Source organism: Bison bison, unplaced genomic scaffold (genome assembly GCF_000754665.1).
Source record: "Bison bison bison isolate TAMUID 2011002044 unplaced genomic scaffold, Bison_UMD1.0 scf7180017864338, whole genome shotgun sequence".
Lineage (NCBI taxonomy): Eukaryota > Metazoa > Chordata > Mammalia > Artiodactyla > Bovidae > Bison > Bison bison.
The window spans coordinates 3,854,949-3,869,717 of record NW_011494910.1 but is presented as its reverse complement, the minus strand read 5'-3'; the positions used below and the strand labels follow the sequence as shown (position 1 = coordinate 3,869,717).

The 14,769-nt window shown below is 42.3% G+C and overlaps 1 protein-coding gene across 4 annotated transcripts in view; it reads right to left on the bottom strand.

Moving 5' to 3' along the window:
- SRGAP2 (SLIT-ROBO Rho GTPase activating protein 2) overlaps nt 1–14,769 on the bottom strand; it is a 256,056-nt gene that overhangs the window by 237,573 nt on the left and 3,714 nt on the right. Inside the window, exon 3 of one of the 4 annotated variants that reach the window (XM_010854196.1) lies at nt 2,462–2,563. The exons of the other annotated variants lie outside the window; for them this stretch is intronic. The gene's annotated coding sequence lies outside the window, so the exon portion shown is untranslated. The remainder of the gene's footprint in view (nt 1–2,461; nt 2,564–14,769) is intronic. 4 annotated transcript variants of the gene reach the window in all.

The window sequence follows — 14,769 nt, the reverse complement described above, 5'->3', positions numbered from 1 at the left end:
AAGGATAAGCTAGACAGATTTGAATATATTAAAATTTTAAATTTCTTATACATCAAAGAATCCAATAAAGACTGAAAAGTTAAGCCAACTCTGGGTGAAGGTATTTGCAAGCCATATCACCAACAGAAGATAAGTAACCAGAATATATAAGAAACACCCACATGTCAATAACAAGTAAAAGCAAGACCACCTAAAAAAGCTGTTTCTAGACTTTAATTTAATAACTACTCTGGGTATGTTTCCAGCTCAATTCTCCTAGAAAACACAGTGAGGTGGTAACTTGTCCCAGTTAGAAACATTTATATTTTATTAGAGTTTATAGTGTCTGTTACCATATATTATCTCAGTTTATCTACACAGCTCTAGGATGGAAGCAGAACATATATTATGCTACTTTATTAATAAGGAAATTAAGACTCAAAAAGTTATCAGTTTTAAGAACATATATCACTTCCTAAATGAAGTCACTCAGTTGTGTCCGACTCTTTGCGACCCTATGGACTGTAGCCCGTCAGGCTCCTCTGTTCATGGGATTCTCCAGGCAAGAATACTGGAGTGGATTGCCATTTCCTTCTCCAGGAGATCTTCCCAACCCAGGGATTGAACCCCGGTCTCCCGCATTGTAGACATTGCTTTACCGTCTGAGCCACCAGGGAAGCCACTTGCTAGTGAATAGCAAAGTCTAGATTCTTCACCGTCTAATCTATAAACTTTTCATTAAAAAATTTGCCTACACTTTTTAAAAAACATATCTTACACAAACATCTGTACATGAATGTCCACAGCCACTTTATTCATAACAGGCAAAAACTGGAAACCACCCAGCTGTCCCTCGGTGGGTAAATGCGCATCAAACTGTGGCACATCCATACAGTGGAAAGCTAGGCAGCAATAAAGAGGAATCGACTGGTGATACACTCAGCAACCGAGGTGGATCACCAGAATCTTAAAGGGAAAGTGAAAGTGAAGTCACTCAGTCGTGTCCGACTCTTTGCGACCCCGTGGACTGTAGCCCACCAGGCTCCTCCGTCCATGGGATTCTCCAGGCAAGAATACTGGAGTGGGTTGCCATTTCCTTCTCCAGGGGATCTTATGCTGAGTGAAAAAAAAAGCCAGCCTATAAGGCTGTATACTATATGATTCCATTTATGTAATAATCTTGAAATGATAAGATCATACCACAGGGAACAGACTAGTAGTGTTTCCAGAAGTTAAGGAATAAGGACTAAGGGAGGTGGGATGACACGAAGTGGGAGACAGGACTGTAACAGGTCAGCTTGAGGTGATGAACATTAGTGATGAACTGTTCAGCACTGTGACTATATCAATGTCAGTGTCCTGACTGTGACACTATACTGTCATTTTGCACAGTGTTAACCATCGAGGGAAACTAAATTAAAGGTATATGCGATCTTTGCGTTATTTCTGATGATTGCATGTGAATGTATAATTATCTAAAAATAAAGTATTTTATTTAAAGTATTTTAAATAAATCCCAGAAAAAAAAAAAAAGCAAAAAGGCCTGAAATCACTCTGCCCTGCTATATGGTACCAGTTAAAGGTTAAATAAGATAAAGCGTGGAAAGGCATTTCTCAGACTGTCAAGTGCTCTATTAACACCAGGAGGTAATCACAATCCATTCCCTGCCCCTGGCCCCCACCAGCCTTATCAATGTTCAGTTCAGTTCAGTTCAGTTCAGTCGCTCAGTCGTTTCTGACTCTTTGCGACTCCGTGAACCGCAGCCCTCCAGGCCTCCCTGTCCATCACCAACTCCCGGAGTTCACTCAGACTCATGTCCATTGAGTCAGTGATGCCATCCAGCCATCTCATCCTCTGTCGTCCCCTTCTCCTCCTGCCCCCAATCCCTCCCAGCATCAGAGTCTTTTCCAATGAGTCAACTCTTCGCATGAGGTGGCCAAAGTACTGGAGGTACAGCTTTAGCATCATTCCTTCCAAAGAAATCCCAGGGCTGATCTCCTTCAGAATGGACTGGTTGGATTTCCTTGCAGTCCAAGGGACTCTCAAGAGTCTTCTCCAACACCACAAAAAGTTACTCATCGTCAGACTATGCTCTCCCTCCTGGGCCTTCTATATCCCTCCACTGTAGTCCTACCACACATTTGTATGATCTGTCCATGCCTTTTAATAGGCTGGAGCTCCTTGAAAGCTAAAACCTTGTTATTTACTTCTATATGCCCACAACCTAGCATATACAAAGCACACAGTAGGTGCTCAATAAACGGATGCTGGATTGAAATTGGCTCATGATTTCCTTGTTCAATACAAGGTGAACCCAAACTGGTGGCACTGAGGAGGGGAGGGGACTGGGAAGAACACCTTGGCAGCCGTGAGCCAACACCGTCAAAGTTTCGTCAGTCACCTCCTCCTTCCCCCGAGTGAAGCAAAGGGCTGTCCACAGGGTGTGGCAGCGGAAGCAAAAGCATGAGTTCAGTTCCTCGCCTCCTTTTTTTATCTTGTTTCAAGTTCTGCAAATGAAGGAATTGACTGTTTGTAGTTTGGGTCACTGGAACAAGATGGACAGGTAGGCTCCGGTGTACTCTTCTGGAAAAGATTTTAAAGGTTAGCTGACAGACCTTTTCCTGACATGATTGGACTGAAGAATTGCCCAGGGCCAGAAGAATGTACTAAATGATCTGTCAGGATCTCTCAGAGACCTCACACTCTCTGCCTAGGCAAACAGGTGTGGCTGGGGGGGTAGGGAGGGGGTTCCCGTGCCCTGAAAACAATGCTAGCTCCGTACTCCTCCTCCAAATAGTTTCAAGCATTAAAAAAAAGAAAAGAACACAAGCAAGTGCTCTGTTGCTCCTAATGTTATCGGATAATTTTTCAAATTCTTACTCAATTACATATCACAGTCTTATCTTCAATCTCCACAGGCCAAACACCCTGCTTTTACATCATGCCCACTGAGCCTGCAGAACACAAGTACCCCTCCCAAGTAATTCCAGCTCTCATGAACATGAGATCGTTTTACACTGAGTTTTGTTAAGAGAGAGAGAGAGAGAGAGAGAGTGTGTGTGTGCACGCATTGTCTCCTGTGAGGAGCAAGAAGACTTGAGGCAACAGAAGGTTAAAAACTTGGGAGGTTTGTTTCCGCCTGGATAATGATTAACCTTTTGCTGGTGAATCCAGAAGAGCCAGCATTTCTGGACCAGCAGTCCTGCTCCCTGGCCCAAGTGGGAGAAAGCTCATGGGCACGCATGCACCATCAGAAAGAACTAACTGATCAACCCACGTCAGACTGGCAGTGGGGGCACTATGGCCATTTTAAAAGCTAGGTTTAAAGACTAGGCGTTTTAAAATTGTGTTGTCACTGGTCTTAAAATATCCAGATCAAGAACCTCTTTAATCAAAGCAGCAGATATCATCTACCCAAAACGCTTCAATGTTTGTTTAAAATTGCTGACCGCAAAAAGCTGAGATAACTTACATCACCACAAATCACTGAATAAATAAGAGCGATCAAGAGACACAGCACAACTGACTCCAAGGATGTCCAAAACACAAAGCTTATTAATGTCATTTGAAGATGAAACTTACACTCATATGTGAAATCTAATTTTTTTTAATTATATAAATGACAAAACAGCAACAGACTCCCAGATTTCGAAATTAAACTTATCATTACCAACAGAGGAACATGGTAGGAAGGGATAAATTAGGAATTGGGGATTAACCCATACATGCAATAGATAATCAACAAGGACCTACTACAGCACAGGGTCCTCTACTCAACATTCTGTAACAATCTATATGAGGAAAGACTGAAAAAGAATGAATATGTATATGTATACCGGAACCACTCTGCTGTTCACATGAAACTAACACATTCTAAATCAACTATACTCCAATAAAATTTTTTTAAAACAATGAAACCGTAAACCAGAAGTAGGAGAAATAAGTAGGAAGAACTACGATATCTGTTCTCTGGTTTCTAGCCTTCTCTCAGGACAACTATCAATGCGAAAGCTCTGTGTGTCAACTCATTTGAAGATAACCACTTTGGATCATATGTCCTAAAAATGACGAAGCAAGGAACCAGTAATCCATCTTTCTACTTTATAGCCGAGAATCCCAAAGGTGGAAGGGCTCATCCAACACGATGCAGCTCCATGGCCCCACAGCCCTCCCTCCCTGTGAATATTTTTTTAAACGCCATAATGATAAAAATATGAGCTGTCATCATTATTAGTAGTACTCATTTTAAAGCAACAGATTGTTACTTAGCCTATTCATTAGGTGGGGAGAAAACAAACAATCGGGGAAACACTTCCATTCTGTGTCACAGCGTACCTCACCACACTTCTCAAAGGAACCCCTTTATTGACAAGGGCCTACCATATGGAGAGGAACAGAAGATGCAAGAGGCCATCCTGTATCCTGGCAGAGCCTGAAGTCACTTACCCAAAGCCCAGATGTTTGCATCAAGCCTACTCAGTTCCACATCCACAACACCTCCCCTAGTTTGCCCCAGCCCAGATGTCAGGAATTAAAAACCTCTCACTTCCTTATTTCTTTCATTTTAATTAGAGACAATCACCCAACTTCCCTTTTCTTTTAAATTCAAGCTTTGCACACACAGCATAAGTGACTATAATACCAAGAGTTATACAAGTTCCCTCTCTGGCCCACCAACATTGATGAGGAAACTATTATCAGGAGAGGATTTTCTCACTGGAATCCCTAGGTTTACTAGATTTATCCTGATTAAAGCATTTATTGTCCCTAGTAATCCAATCACAAGCCCACCTCAGGGCCCATCAAGTCACTATCAAAGTGTTAGTCACTCAGTCTGACTCTCTGTGGCCCCATGGAGTGTAGCCCGCCAGGAACCTCTGTCCGTGGGATTCTCCAGGCAAGAATACTGGAGTGGGTTGCCATTTCCTTCTCCAGGGGATCTTCCCCACCCAAGGATCGAACCCAGGTCTCCTGCATTGCAGATGGATCCTTTGCCATCTTAGCCACCAGGGAAGCCCTTCAAGTCACTACCCCTCCCCTCAATTTCACACCTGGTGAGCCACCACAGGGTCCACGCTGGGTGTATGCAGTAGCCACACAGGCATGGCAAGCCCTGAGACTGGGGAGAGTGTCATTCAGAGAATACAACGGGTTTTGTACTTACACATGTGCCTGCTTAATAGGGCCAAAACTGTCATCTTCAATATCTTAAATAAGCAAAAATAATGAGCCATGAAAGCTGGGGAGGACCTTAGAAATTTTCTAATTTTATTTTCTTAGATGGGAAATCAAATAGGTGTATACTAGGCAGAGACTTAGAACACTGCATTTAGGACTCCTTTTTTGCATTAAGATACTAGGAAATGAGAACAATCAACTAAATGTCTACAGCATTTCACAGTTTCAAAGGCATTTCAAATGAATTCTTTCATTGGCGCCACACAACAATGTTTAGGCGGCTTGGTTCCCCACTCCGCCTTTATCACTGACTAGCTACGTGCTTTGGAGTAAGTTGTTTAGCCTCCCTGTGTCTCATCTGTCAATTGGGGATAATAATAGTAGCTACCTCATAGGGCTGCTGGGAGATTCATGAGTTAAGACTGTACCTAAAGCACTTAAAGGGCTTACCGGGGGGCTCAGTGGTAAAGAATCCGCCTGCCAGTGGAGGCGACGAGGATTTGATCCCTGGGTCGGGAAGATCCCCTGGAGAAGGAAATGGCAACCCATTCCAATATTCTTGCCTGGAGAATCCCATGGACAGAGGAGCCCGGCGGGCTACAGTCCATGGGGTCGCTAAAGAGTTGGACAGGAGTTGGCAACTAAACCACAACAAAAGCACTTAAAACACAATTGCCAGTCATCTTCAACAACACCATCAATCATCAACTGTTATCCTGATTTTACAGATGAGGAAACTAGGAAGTTTGAGACCTGAAGTGAGTGACCCCCAAAATCACAGCAGTAAACGGCAAAGCCAATCGAGAACCAAGGCTTTCTGACTCCAAATCCAGCACTGTTTCCCAGGGAACCATGCAGTCCTGTAGTCCAATGTGTCATAAAAAGATACTGCTCCAAAAAAAAAAAAAAAAAAGATACTGCTCCAAAACAGGTACCTCAGTCAAGATGCTTCCCCGAAGAGCAGCTTACTCTGACAAGAACTGGTTCCACTATCCTCAACCCCCAGCCCAAATAAACAAATAAACACAAGAAAAACACCACTGGGGAAAGGAGCCCATCTCCAGGGGGGTTCGATACTTGGAGAAACTGTTGTCCACACTTCAGAAACAGGATGTATTTCTCAAAGCTCTTGGCACATCCCCGGCTCCGAGGCAGCTCACGCTGCTGGCCCCCTTTGTTTTCTGGGCTGTGTCTTCCTGTGGAGCCGGTGGCTGGTGAGGTCACCTTCTCTAGGGAGAGCACTCAGACCCTATCCGTCACACTTGATTCGAAAGGCAGAGTCTGGGCTCAGGCAGCAAAGACATAGTCCCAACTTTCGCAGTGCCTTCCAGGTCACCTGCCTGCTGATTAGCACATTTTTAGAAGAAAGGTCAAAAAAAAAAAAAAGGCTCTGCCTTCTCCCTAACAGATGGCATCCTAAAATACCCACAGAAATGGAGAAGGCGCACATCCCAGCTGCTTCTCCTTCCTCACGAATATATATTTCAAGTTCACAACCCTTCATTCACAATGTATAAATAAAGTCAAGGGTACTTAATCCCAAATGGCTCGCAAAACCAGAGGAGAGCGTTTTTCTGTTTGTCCCTTTGGGCCTGTCTTCCCCTTTTACCGTTGATCACGCAGCTGCTTCCAGTGAGGCAGCAGCTCTCCAAACCCAGGCATCAAAGAAGTATCCCAACAGTTCCTCTTCAGGTCAAGTCTGTTTTAACTAACTCCTCGTCAAAACACACCAAAACTTTCTCAAATTTAGACTTGGAATATTGGTTTTGAATGATGAATAAATCCTGGAGAAATGGAGAATGTGTTTTGCTTCAATTACAGAAAATCTTACTTTTGTTTTCAACTCTTTGGAATTTCAGAGTTAATATTTTCCTAGATTTTTAAGGAAAGAGACATGATTAAAGAACTCAAGTATAGCTCTAGGGCCATGATTCTAAAGGGAGAGAGCAGGAAGTAAATAAGGAAAACTCACCCTCACTGGGGAGCCTCCATAGCACAGTATAGTTTGTACCTGTCCCTGTCTAATGATATTATTCACAGTGCTTGAGCTACTTTGAATTTCAAATAATATTAACACAGGAGAAGGTTTGTTATTGGAATAGGGAGAGAAATGCAGAAGCAAGGCATCCTGGCATTGCCACATCCAACCTCAACTCAGAAAAGGGTCACGTTCAATTTATAAGCATTTATTCATTTCCATGCCTAGAAACATAGAAACAAATAAAAGACAATTCTGTCCACAAGGTACTCAGCTAGCTGTAAATAATGAGGTGTAAATGAAGGGATTACAATGTAATATGATGAGTGCAATATAAAAAGAAGCGCAAAGAAACTGCTGAGGAGACGCTGAGGGTGGGTTGATCAGCCCTGTGCAGAAACACTAAGGAATCCTGCTTAGAATCCTGCCCAGGGTTACTATGCAGAGAGTAAGGATAAGCAGGGAAGACTTCTTGGAGGTGGTGACATCTGAGCTGGGTTTTAAAGGATAAGTTTTCCAGGTTCAAGGAAAAGGACCCATTTGAAAAGAAGACACAGCATGGATAAAGCATGAAGCATGAAATAACATAATGCGGGAAGGAAACGAGAGGCAGGTTAGCCTTCTAGTAGTATAAAATGTGAGCCAGGTAAGCGGGCAGTGATGGATGTCAACAGTCTTTCATGCTATGACCACAACAGAGCAATTAGCTTGTTTTCTTAAAAAATCACTTTGGTGGTATTACGCAAGATTTATTGTTAACATCAAGTTAAGAAACTATTTTTTGTTTAATACTACCTATGGTAGTCCAGGTCATTCATTTATGCGTTCATCATTACAGCCGGTATATATATATACTAAGAGCCACCATTTAGGCTACAACCCTATTCCATCTGAAGGGACTCTCCTCCCCCTACATAATATGAGTTACTTATTTAGCACTTAATATTTGCCATACACGAAGCTAGGAATTTTACACACATTCAGAATAAACCAGCAAGGTACGTCTTATTATCTCCATGTCACAGAAGAGGAGGCTTGAAAGAGAAGTTAAGTGAACAAGGATGTAGGGGAAGGCGGTGATGCTGACATGATTCCTGTTAAGGGCTACTTTCAAAGCCTATGCTCTTTGCATTGTACTCCCAAACCTCAAAACATTCCCACCAGAAGCCTAGGAGAGGAGAGAAGACTGAAAGACAAATACTAAAAACCTTAGGCAGTATAAACTATAGTCCTATGTGAGTGAGTGAATTAGAGAGAGGGGTCATTTCTCATCAGTGTGACCAAAGAAGGTATTCCAGAAAAGCCGGGCTTTGTTAGAAGGGTGAGGTTTCAGTAGGTGGAGATGTGGGGCTGGGCAGGCATACAGAAGTATTCTGAGAACAGCACTCAGAACAGCACTCAGAACTTGACTTGGGAGGACTTCACTGGTGGTCCGGTGGCTACGACTCCGTACTTCCAGTGCAGGGGACCAGGGCCAGCCCTGGTCAGGAGATGGGATCCAGCACGCTGCAGTAAAGCCTGAAGATCCCATGAACTGCAAGCAAGACCCAGTGCAGCCAAAGAGATAAATTAAATGAATAAATACTTTTTAAAAAAGAAGAAAAACTTGACTCCGGTGATGGCCAAGGCTCTAATTCGTGTTCCATCATTCACCAGCTACAAACCCTGGGTGAGTCACTAAATCTTCTACCTCATTTTCTTCATCAGCAAAAGAGGATAATAACAATATATTCCTCCTACAGTTGGTGTACATTCCAGTATTGTTGCCTAAGAAATCCCATGGACAAGACGATCCTGGCAGGCTACAATCTATGGGGTTGCAAGAGTCGGACATAACTTAGCGACTAAACCACTAAACCACCACAGTTGGTATAAAAATTAAGTACATCAAACCCCAAACAAACAGCAAAATATTAGTTAATAATATATGCATCTGAAGAATGGCAAATAGTCCAGACAGGCCTCTAATTCATTTTAAATAAAATGGAAAAGTATAGTTGAAATGATAGGTTGCAGCCGTATTGAGGACCAAGTAATGTTCACCTTGGAAAGTTAGTCTCTATTCAATGGACAATAGGGAATCAGTCATTAGGGGAAAGAAGCCATATTCAGACAGTTCTGAGCAGATCTCCCCAGGGGGCTCCCGGGCCTTCCCCTTGGCATCTGGCTTATCTGTGACCCCTCAGAAGAGGCCTGGGCCCAGGGAACTAGTTAAGCAAGGACTATAGGAAAAGAGATACTGTCACGCTTCAACCTGTAACATATCCAAGATTTTTTTTCTTTCTTTCCTTATCCTGTGTCCTCCCTCCCAAACACACAGTAATGGCTACAACATAATTTTAACTCCACTTCCCTGTGAGACTGTTTTTATTTACTAAGGTTAAATAAAATTTCCAGGCACCAATCTAGGTGGCTTGGATCATCATTTATTCATTACCTTTTAAAACTTGGTAATATTCAGCTTTTACTTATTAATTTTTAGCCTAATGTCCTTTCTATAATATGGTATTACACTATTCATTTATTAACACAATATGATGAAGACATTTTCTGGTGGTTTCATTCATTTATCTTGATTGTAATAGTTTCATAGGGAAATAACATGTCAAAGTTTATCAAATGTATACCTTAAACATGTGTGGTTTATAATATGTCAATTAAACCTCAATAAAGTTGTTAAAAATATAATTAAAATTTAGTCACTTATGCAGTTATTAAAAGGTATAAAATTTTTATTAATATACAATGCTTATATTATGAACATAAATATATATTCATAATATGGAACTATGAATATGTATTTTTTAATGTTAACTCTAAAAATTTAATTGAGACAAGTGATTAGTATGTAGAAATGTATATGCAGCCTGTAAAACTTCAGTGTAGATAAGATTTTTCAAAAGTAAGAATATATGTTCATAGCAGCATTATTTGCAATAACCAAAAGGTAGAAGCAATCCAAGTGTCCATGGATGGATGATTGGATTTAAAAATGTATATTATACATATAATTTTAAAATGTGGATTATGTATATAAAAAGGAAGGAAATTCTGACACAAGGATGAACATGTGTCTACAATATGGATGAACCTTTAATACATTATGCTAAATGAAATAAGCCAGTCATAAAAGGATACATCCTATATATTCCACTTACATAGGTACCTAGAGTCACCAAATAGAGATGGGGGAGGGGGACAGTTATTGTTTAATAGGTCCAGAGTTTCAACTCTGCATTGAAGAGTTTTGTGGATAGATGGTGGTGATGGTTACACAACAATGTGATCGTAATTAATGCCACTGAACTGTTTACCTAAGAATCATGAAGACGGTAAATTTTATGATATGTGTATTTCACCACAATTAGAGAGAGAGAAGAGAGTTCCCATACATTATTGTAAATTCAGTAAAGGTGTTATTTTGTCATTTTCAGAAACATTTTAAGTGCTCTCATTATTTATTTTTAAATCAAACAACTTTGAGGTAACTTTCCCAGATTCCCCCAAAGGCCAGTTCTGTAGCTCACACCAGTTAAAACTATTCACTTGAATTTTATTGCTAGTAGAAATCAAAATATCAACTTCTTTTTCCACACAACATGACATTATATTTTCCTAACAAAGACCTTGAAGGTCTAGGGTCTAAGGTAATTGTGACTCTCGTGAAGAAAACCTCTCTTCTGGAAGGAGCCCTCTACGGGTGCCACTGGCAGCCCACGTTGTCCAGTGAACGGCGGGCGTTTATGAGTCAGGGGCTGGGCACCTGTCGATTTTAAAAGGGTGTGGAACCTACATCGCAGGGTCAAGTCAGACTGTAAATTTCATAACAGAGCAATGATCAGGGCTTGTCCAGGCTTTCAACCTATGTGGTACATAACTACCAGATGGGGTTCTCCAAAGGAAACTTCTGTTTCCATTCCTCAAGAGAGTGCCTGAAACTGGAAGAGTTAAGGACTCCTCAGGAACCCCATTTCTAACCATTGCTGCTCTGCACAGCACACAGCAGGCCCAGCTCCCTGCCTACCACCTTCCCCCAGGGCCTTTTAACTTGCAGATACAGAGTACAGGACTAGAAATTCTGCAAGAGCTCTGTTTTCTTCCAGGAGCTCACCTCACCACAGAGTCCCATCTTCCTGAGCAGGGGAAGAGGTGCCTTCCATCACCTCGCAGGAAGATGACGGCATCTGCTTGGGGATTCCAAGGGGATGTTTTACTGCAGCTTTTCACAAACTGATTATATTTAAAGCTCCCTTGAGAGATGGGGGCTGGGAGGAAAGAAGCTTCTGAAAAGACCTTTGTTGGCAGGAGTGAAGAACCGCTCACACCTCCCCAGAGAAAAAGCTTGTTTAAATACCAGCAATCCACATTCCCAAGTGTGTGTGCACATACAATATGTCTAGAGTTTTAAATTTCATCTGCTCTGAAAGGGTCCTGAAAGGGTTAAACTGTTCTAGGCAAAGGCCTGAGGCTTTTCTATCAAAATGCTCCAGATGGAAATTACAAAATTTCACTTCTCAGCTCTGTGGTGCACACACACTGTTCTTCTAAGACATTAAAAAAAAAAAGACAAGACCCCTAATGTTCTCAAGAAAGAGAATTTGACGGCTCAGCACACAGTGCCACTCTGTTTCAGATGGTTCCTCCTAGAATATCTGCATTAACTGTCAATCTCAAGCTTCCTGGGGAATGTAAAAATTCAAGGTATGGAGAGGGTATAGGAAAGGAGCCTTGAACAAGGTCAGGACAATAGCTGGGAGAGTCTGCCATGAGGTGAGCTCATCCAAATACCAGCCAGATTATCACCTCTCGTGAAGGTTATGCCCTGCACCTTACCACCTTTCGCTGCTCCAATCCCCAAAACTGACAGACTAGGGGCCAAAAGGCCTCGGGTTATAATCATGAATCTGTCAAGAATTTCCAGAGATTAATGTATACAAAGTGCTTTGTAAATTGAGCCATGTACAAGTACTAAGAATATTACTGCTTTCGAGTTAGAGATTGAAAGGCATGAACTTTCAAAGGAATCTGAACACCCACAAAGCAGAAACAATGATGGTTTTTAAGAAGGCAGCTCCAAGGCAGGCTGACTAAGGAGGCACGCCCCTCATAAAACCACACTGGGGTAGGGCTGGGGCTGCAGTCTCAGAAGTCCTTCAGGGCACATGCAAGCAGGTGGTTTAAAGGGAGCCAAAACCACAGACAGGCAGGGTTCCCCAAAGTCCATTAAGGGTCCTCTTGATTTAAACCATTCTGACTGAAAAGCAAGACTCAGGACTCTGGCCAGAGATACACAGAACAACAGTGACCAACAGTTAGACAGTTTACCTGTTCACTTTTCAGAATGAGAAACAGTTCTCATTAAGAGATCAAACCAAGATATTTTTCATTACTACTGGAGGAACTTAAACTAGAGCCCAGGTTTTATTCCTGGACTCCTTTCTTACCATTACAACTGGCACTTTGGGAGTGAAAAGGCAATGCGGACTGAATGTTCATCCCAATTAAGCAGACCATACTGTTTCTGGTGGCTCAGGTGGTAAAGAATTTGCCTGTAATGTAGGAGACCCAGGTTCAATTCCTGGGTCGGGAAGATCCCCTGGAGAAGAGAATGGCAACCCACTCCAGTATTCTTGCCTGGGAAATCTCACGGACAGAGGAGCCTGGCGGGTTACAGTCCGTGGGGTCCCAAAGAGTTGGCTATGACTGAGCAACTAACACTTTCACTTGACTGTCACTGAGCATTTACAACTGCCAGATACTGTGTTAAATGATCTTGATACACTATCTCACTGAATTCTCACAACCACCTAGGAAACATGTATTACGCTGCCTGTTTTTCAAGTCAGTATCCTGAGGCTTGGACAAGTCATGTAACTTGCCCAAGGAGCGAGGCAAGCGAGCGGCAGCATTGAAATTTAAACCTGGATCCCTTTGACTCAAAATCTTGCGCTCTTAACCATCAGACCAAAAAACTAATTTTCTTTTTTATCCTGGCATCTGTAAGAGAAGTGAGACTGGCAGCACTATGAGTCCCACACAGACCATAAAAAGCTGAAACATCATAAATCTGACCAAGGGCTTCCAGTTAGCAGGGGAGCAGAGCCAACCCAAAACCCAGGTCCTTTGTCTCCAAGTTCTACGGAGAACACAGATCTCCAAGATCTTCCACAGGGAACACAGACTCTAGTTGGAAAGCTTCAAGAGGCAGAGGACTTCGTCTTGTTCACAGCTACGTTACCAGTGCCCAGAACCCATTCAAGACACTCAATAACTAGCTGATGAATAAAGAAGTGGAGTCCCGCTGCTGTGGTTTGCCTAGGTGACCTTGGAAGGACTTCTTTATCCTCTCTGGACCTTGGTTTCTTCATGTAGTGAATAGAGAATGAAGTAAGATTCACCTCCAGGTTTTAAGTGAAGATTAAGTGAGACAATTCTTATAAAGCACTTGGGACAGCTTGGAACACAATGACCACACAGAACATAATCTATTATTATCACTATTTCTACTATTATCCATTAACACATTTTGGCTTTTTAATTGACCCTACTCTGATATGATCAACGATACATTGACCCTACTCTGGTCAAATGACGTTTCATAGTAAATATGAATAGAAAAGAACAGATAATTGGGAGTCGATAACCTGCTTCTAGTTTCAGATCTACTACCGCCTAGCTGTGTGACCTTGGACAGGCCTCTTAATTTCTTTCCACTTGCCTGAGCTACAAATGAGGGACTAAACCATTCAAATCAGTCTCATAAGCATTCATCGGGCACATTCTTTGAGTAAGCCATCATGCTCAGCCACCTATAAAATTCCATGATGCCGAATAGTGTCAATGAAAAAATATCAGTGCAAAGCAAAGCGGTCCCCTGCCTGTGGCAAGGCTGAAGAGAAACCCCAAATAGTCAACTGCATTACATCATCTCAGAAAGCAATGTTTGTAAATATACAAAGTGTTTAATTTTGAGAAACTTGTGAGAAATCCTTCACCAATAGAGAATCAGCAGATACAATTCAACACCTATCGGTCCTGAACCTTCCAAAAAATAAATGTGTGAAATCACTTTGCACCTGAGTCAAATGGCATGCTTCTGGAGAGAAATCTGGGAAAGTCAAAGTTATTAACACTCCTCCCTATGGCAACAGTTAAGAATAGAAGGTATTAAAAAAAAAAAAAGGATGACATATCTGGTTAAAACTGGGATTCCAACAGCAAATGCAGTACATCTGGACAGGACACTGAGGCCAGTAGCCTATTGTTTACAGAAATAGGCTGGGATTATGAACAGTGACAAGAGGCCAAGACCTCAATTACACCTCGCAGCCACACCTCTCCCAGTCCCGGCTCAACTGAAGCTATCCATCAGTCAGCTCCCCCAGTTCTTTGCAGCCCAGTGGATAGAAGGTCCTTCAGGGTACCTCCAGCATGGACCAAGCTGATGACATTAAAAAATCCCACAGGCACAACGTGGACCTCAGACTGCCATCCAACCTTCCAAGAGATAAAGCAGCTGCCCATTTCAAACTCTTGCCCTACTCACACCCCCAGCAATCCTAAGAGGGGAGGCATGGCCCTTCCCAAGTCCTCTAGGATAGGAAAAGGTCTCCTTGCATTGGCGCAGGGAAAG